Source organism: Misgurnus anguillicaudatus, chromosome 21 (genome assembly GCF_027580225.2).
Source record: "Misgurnus anguillicaudatus chromosome 21, ASM2758022v2, whole genome shotgun sequence".
Classification (NCBI taxonomy): domain Eukaryota; kingdom Metazoa; phylum Chordata; class Actinopteri; order Cypriniformes; family Cobitidae; genus Misgurnus; species Misgurnus anguillicaudatus.
In genome coordinates this window covers 12285806-12293071 of record NC_073357.2, presented here as the reverse complement: position 1 = coordinate 12293071, position 7266 = coordinate 12285806, and the positions used below count along the sequence as shown (strand labels likewise).

Below are 7266 nucleotides of genomic sequence, written 5' to 3'. Positions count from 1 at the left end.
GAAGCAGAACAGAGAAGAGAGGTCACTCAAAGTCCTGTCTTTATGTTTGACTTCATTTGAGAAAACAAGAAGTGGTGGTAGGCTTCAAATATACATGTTGAAATGTTAGTGTTTGTGAAAAACATAAAAAATGTCATGTACTTTTTTTCTTAATTTGAAGCATTGATGCAACCGAGGAGAACACCACCTTTGGAAGGCTAGTGAATGACGACCACTTGCACCCAAACTGTACAGTAAAAAAGATTGTTGTCCAAGGAAACCCCCATTTGTGCCTTTTTGCAGCGAGAGATATTATTCCTGGAGAGGAAATAACCTATGATTATGGACCAAGTGACTAGCCTTGGAGAAAGGTTTGACTCTTTTTGTCTTTTTGTCTTGTGTACCAGATACTTTTTTTTTTTAGTACCACCTCGGTCGGAGTTCCAAGCTACCTGAGCTGATACCAAACCGTGAAGTGAAAACACATAAGATCACTGAATTTTTTTAAGAGAATCGTCACTACCAGCGTCATCGCTATAATGTAAAAGATTACCTTTACCTTTATGCTATCTTGCTATCTCAATTGAACTTGTTGTCATTTGTGCTTTGCTGTAAGTTCCCAAACTCCCTTTTAACACATTTTTAACAATCTTAAATTTGTTCTTTACTTACTGGTTACAAGCATAAATAAATATATTTGCATAAAATGTCATTGTAGTGTTTTAAAAAGCTCATGTCAACTATTTGTAATGTATATACACAATTTAGGGTCATTTTTTTTTTAAATTCCAGTTTTCCTGCCATGATAATGATGGCACAAGAGCTTCACAGGACCATACTAAGAGACCTATAGCTACTTCACAGCTTTCACAGCATACAGCAGAGGTATTAAACAGCTTAAACTTTGTGCTACTTACTGGTTACAAGCATAAATAAATATATTTGCTGTTATTGGTTGCATAAAATGTCATTGTAGTGTTATAAAAAACTCATGTCAACTATTTGTACTGTATATACACACTTTAGGGTCATTTTTATTCATTTTTTTTTAATTCCAGTTTTCCTGCCGTGATAATGATGGCACAAGAGCTTCACAGGACCATACTTAGAGACCTATACCCTGCAAGCAATGACATGTGGGGCCCAGATGAGGGCTTCATGGGTGGCAAATGTGGGCCCCATTATGGGCTTGCACCCGGGATCCACATTGGGGTAAGCTGTGGAAGCCCAGATGTACTAAAAGTGGGACCTGTAAGGGTACTGCATGGGTCTTAACTGGGCAATTCATGTCAAACCCATTTAGGGCCCACCTACCCAAATGGGTTTGAAAGTGGGCTTGCACCTGGGATCCAACCATGGCTACCCAGATGGGCTTTAAATGGGCTCTGTAAGAGTCTTATGTGGGTCCTAACTGGGCAATTCATCCCAGACCCATTGGGGCCCCACCTGTCCAAAGGGGTTTAAAGTGGGCTTGCACCCGGGATCCACATTGGGGCAAGTCGTGGAAGCCCAGACGTACTAAAAGTGGGACCTGTAAGGATACTGCATGGGTCCTAACTGGGCAATTCATGCCAGACCCATTGGGGCCCCACCTGCTTAAAGGGCGTTTAAAATGGGCTTGCACCCGGGATCCAGCCATGGATGCCCAGATGGGTTTTAAGTGGGACCTGTAAGAGTCTTATGTGGGTCCTAACTGGGTAATTCATGTCAGACCCCTTTAGGCAGGCTCCACCTGCCTAAAGGGTTTTTAAGTGGGCTTGCACCAGGATTCAACCTTATGTGGGTCCTAACTGGGCAATTCATGCAAGGCCTATCTAAGCCCAACCATTCCAAATGTGTCATAACTGAAAACAGGAAGCAAAAGCGAGTGAAGTGTTTTATTGAAAAGGGATTTAACAGAGTTCTGGAGCTAGGCTGGTGACACAGGGACCAAGATGATCAGCTAAGTGAAGAGGATGAAGTTGGAGTCCGGACGGTGAGATCCACATAATATCCAACAGTAACAAGAGACACGAAAGCAGGTACACGCTGACAGGAACAACACACCACAAAGCACGAGACTTCAAACAACAATCTGACAGGGAATATGAGAATGGGTGAGTATAAATAGGTGAGTAGATAGGCTGCAGCTGGCGCGATGATTGGACACAGCTGCTCTGGAGATAATGCTGGTAACGCCCACTGACAAACACAAATACACACAGCCATGAGAAACAAGCAGGAAACAATGCATTTATAAACTGTGACAAAATGGTTTAAGCAGTGGTTCCCAACTCCAGTCCTCAGGGCCCCCCTCCCAGAATCTTTTAGATGTCTCCTTATATAAAACACCTGATTCCACTCATTAGGCTCCTTCCAGAATGTTTGAAACGGTTCCTTAATTAACACACTAACAAGCTGATGAACTCAATCAGGTGTTTTATATATGGAGACATCTAAAAGATTCTGGGAGGGGGGCCCTGAGGACTGGAGTTGGGAACCACTGGTTTAAGGAAACAATCTAAGAAAAACGAAGAATGAATATAATTCCAAGATAAATGCAAGACACTTGACGCTTTGAACTGCAAGAAATATATTGTTAAATTGAACAACAAAAATGATCTTTAAAAACAATTTAAATGTCACAACATACTGGTAAACAAATCCAAAATATATTTTTAAAAATCTCTGAAAAAAAACATCTCTCCAAAAAAATACATTAAAGTGATGGTTTGGAGTAATTTCACCCTAGGGTCCTTTGCACCATGACCTCGAGCCAAACACCCCCCAGAAGCTTTTTTTCACCTGGGTTGAACATTGGGAGAGTTAGCGTTAAGTAGCGTTATCAGCTAAATAGCTTAGTGCATGGGCACAATTAGGGTTGCCACCTGTCCCGGTTTTACCGGGATTGTCCTTCTTTTTAATAACCTGTCCCGGGAAATTTATCAACTCTCCCGGGACACTGAATGTCCCGTTTTTCGAAAAGCTATGAATATGAAATTTATCGCGCGCACGGCAGAGACGGAGACCTTGCGTCTGTGTGTGTGTTTGCCTCATTTAGCGCATGTAAGACAGAGAGCATCCTGATTGGCCTGTTTCAGGACATCAACCAATCAATTGTCAGTGTGGGCGGGCTTTTATCTCTTCTCCCGAATGAAACTAATCAGTGTATCTAGAAACAGGAGCGCCATGGCAGAGGGAGAGTGCCCCAAAAGCGAAAATATAAGACACATTTTACACCAGACTACACGAAAGTGTATCCCTGTCTTAAAAGAGTTAAAATCTTGCATGGTGTAGAGTTTGTAACAGTGACTTCAGCTTTTCCCATGGCGGGTTAAATGATTGTAAAATACATGTTGAGGTGAGTTCAACAAGTTTAATTTCATGTGCATATTTGCTAGTTGCTATTTAGACCTGTTTAAAGTTGCAATGGAATATAAATAAAAACAGTTTACATAAATAGTATAAGCAGCTTTAATAAATTGTAAACCTGATTTACATATTTTAACATAATGAACAAATAATTGGGTAACACTTTACAATAACGTTCATTAGTTAACACATGAACTAATAATAAACTGCACTTATAGCATAAAGCAATTTTTTATCTTTGTTAATGTTAATAATACATTTATTTAAATCTTGTTAACATTAGTTAATGCACTGTGAACTAACATGAATAAACCATGAACAGCTGTATTTTTATTTACTAACGTTATCCAAGATTAACAAATACAGTAACAAATGTACTGCTCACGGTTAGTTAACAAATAAGAATTGAAAAAAAAGAGAATTGTAAAGTGTTGCCAATAATTGCATAGGCCTATAGAAATATTATGCTATGGGGGGGTGGCTTGTGAGCAAACCAATTGGCCGGGTCATCGATATGTCCAGGTTTTTTATCAGACATGGGTGGCAACCCTAGGCACAATAGACCCACATTTGTATCTCGTAAGTTTCCCCACTAATAATGCCCGAAATGATACCAAACTTCTACAGTAGTACAAATAGGTTATGCACTTATAAATCGATGGATTGGAAAGTTTGTAAGTACACCAAAAGTCTACATGAATAACACTTGCCTGCCGGCTTCTGATGCAACAAAAATATTTTTTATTTAACTAAGTGGTGTAGTATAATCACGGTGTTAAACAATAGCAAAGCTAAAGATATTTATGGACTTGATACTTCTTTTCTGAAACAACATAAAGAGATCCTCTCGGACCCGTTGACAAAAATGATCAATCAATCGATTAGTGAGGGTATTTTTCCAGCAGCCTTAAAATCTGCAATAGTTACTCCTATATTTAAATCTGGACATAAACAAGACATGAACAATTACCGTCCAATAAGTATTCTCCCAGTTGTGTCAAAAGTACTGGAGAAGACGGTGGCGGAGCAACTTACCACCCATTTTGAATCACAAGCTCTTTTAAATCCAATGCAATTCGGCTTCAGACGTAAATATTCTACAGACTTTGCATGTTGCTATCTCTTGGAAACAATCAGGGCATATGTGGATCAAGGAAGAGTGGTGGGAGCGGTCTTCCTTGATCTGCGCAAAGCTTTTGATACTGTTAATCACCAGATACTCCATAGTAAACTGAATCACTGTCTCTCTGAACACACCCAAAACTGGATAAGATCTTATTTGAGTGACAGACATCAGTGTGTACAAGTAAATAACATCAAATCCGCGTTTAGAGCCACCTCGATGGGAGTGCCGCAGTGGTCTATTTTGGGACCCTTGCTCTTTAGCATCTATATAAATGATCTCCCTAAAGTGTGTTCGGACGTTGATATAATCATGTATGCTGATGATACTGTGATCTTCACTTTTGGGGAAAATGAGCTGGAGGTTGCTGACAAATTATCAAAAGAGATGCAAAAAGTTGTAGAATGGTTGCAGACGTCTTGTCTAACCTTAAATGTAGAAAAAACGGTCTCAATGTTTTTCTCAAATAAACGTAAGTTACATCTAACTCAAAAAATTCAAGTAAATGGGCAAATAATTAAAAATGTAAAGGAAACAAAATATTTAGGTCTAACACTTAGGTCTAACAAATTTAGGTTTTAAAAGTCATATAAAAAAACTTGGCAATAAACTGAAATTTAATTTGATGAATTATAAACATATTAGAAACTCATTAACAACTGAGGCTTCGAATATTTATTTTAATGCCATGATTGTTCCGCATCTTCTATATTGTATGTCCAGTTGGTCTCAGGCATGTAAAACATCGTTAAAACTATTAGAATCATTATATAAAAGGGCAATAAAAATTCATGATAAAAAGCCTCGTCAGTACCATCATTGTAAAGTACTAAGTAAATACAACATTTTGAGTTTTGAAAACCTGATTAAATATAACCAAATTTCTGTTCTATATAAAATTATCCATAACATCGCTGCTCCTCCTCTGAGAAAATTTGTCACATTAAATTCAGATAGACTTAATAGAGTCACACGATCGACAGCCAGAGGAGAGTGCAGTGTTCCAAGATGCAGAACCACTTATGGTCAACATTCGTTCTTTTATAAAGCAGTAAGTCTTTGGAACACTCTTCCAAATGAAATTATTTTATGTACAAACTATAGTACTTTTACACGCCTGACCAAACAGTGGCTATTAACAAAGCAAATTTGTAAGCACTGAATGATTGTGATAAGAATAAGGTAGACTATGAGTGAGTGAGGGTTGGATCCAAGTAGAGTGTTTTTATGATGTGAGTGTGAATAAATGTTTTTGTTTTTATAATTTCTGTAAATCATGACATGAAGAATGTTTTTAATGATATGAGTGAAATAATGCTTTCATGTATAATACTGTATATATTTTATGACCTTATGTAAATGTAACATCTGTCTAGGGACTGCAGGTGGAAATTAGCATTTCTTTGCTATAACCTGGCACATGACATCTCTTCTTTTTTTTTTAGATTAATGTTCCCTGTGCATTGTCCCTGATTAAGTATGTTAAAAATAAACACATTCATTCATTCAACTAGCAGGAGACAAGTAATAATTGAGGTAAGTTTGGAGACATTATCTTATTTAATCATTAAATTAAAACATATTTTTGTTGTATCTATTTTCGGTGAAGTAATTTGTAGACGGCCATAAGCGCTGGTCTAACTGCAGGTAGCAACAGCAGAAGCTAGCAGAAGAGAGCAGGCAAGTGTTTATAAACATCTGGTGTACTTACAAACTTTCCAATCCATCGTTTTATGAGTGCATAATGTAACATGTCTGGAACGGATACCCTCACCCACAAAGACCACACGACCACTTTATGATGAGATCTGGTATTTTAATCTGTTGATAAGGAGAAATTATCAGGTCAAAACGGGGTAGCAGCTCCTCCCACTCTGACACACAGTGTTGTTTATAGGGAGGACCGCATGTGCATGCGTCCACCAACCTCATGCAGTGAAACTCAAATCAACAATAAAAAAATAAAATGGGAATAAAGAAAGAACTTTAGCTATAGCATATGGATTTCCCCTGCTCATTTTAAACAATGTGCTTTAAAATACTATTAAAAATGTAGTATATTGCATTGCATCTTAACATTTTTACACTTTCATCATATATATGCACCATTTTATACCCCAAACACATGTGAATACACATTAAAACTATATTCAAATACTGCATCATACTCTGAATGAACAAAACGATTACAAAACATACTTAAACTCAGTGTATGTATACATTGCATACAGAACTAGAGATTGTGCTTAGTATATTTGCACAGTCATATGCAAGCTACACAATGTGCATCACACTCAGCACAAATAAAATGGTTTACCAAATAAAACATTAAATACCAGTCTTACCTTTTATAACACTTAACATAAAACACTCATTAACTATCATCCTTTACTTTATAAAACAAACAAAACATATAGCATACCTGTTGATAAGGAAAAATTATCAGGTCAAAACGGGGTAGCAGCTCCTCTCACTCTGACACACTATAGTATTAGCACACAATGCTAATTAGTTAGCGCCACAATTATACTGACTACTTACACAAAATCACATTAAACAGTACATCCTTGTTGCAGCTAATACTATTGAATGTTGACACAATTTTAATTACATTTATCCAATGATAAATATACACATTCAGGCAAAAAAACAATCAACATACCAGTGTTGTTTATAGAGAGGACCGCAACCTCATGCAGTGAAACTGAGGCCAACGCAAAACGCACGATGAGAAACCCCGGATGTTCCCCGCTAATGACACTCCCTCGACAAACAGGTACTCAAAGAAAAGTTCCTCTACATTTTAGATATTT

General features: G+C 37.6%; 1 long non-coding RNA gene across 1 annotated transcript; it reads right to left on the bottom strand.

Annotated features, from left to right (window-relative positions):
- Positions 1-1842: 1842 nt before the first annotated feature.
- On the bottom strand, positions 1843-6691 carry LOC141353260 (uncharacterized). Its single transcript, XR_012360273.1, has 2 exons — positions 6165-6691; positions 1843-2160 (listed from the first exon to the last, which is right to left on the bottom strand). It is a non-coding gene; the product is annotated as an uncharacterized lncRNA (long non-coding RNA).
- Positions 6692-7266: the final 575 nt, after the last annotated feature.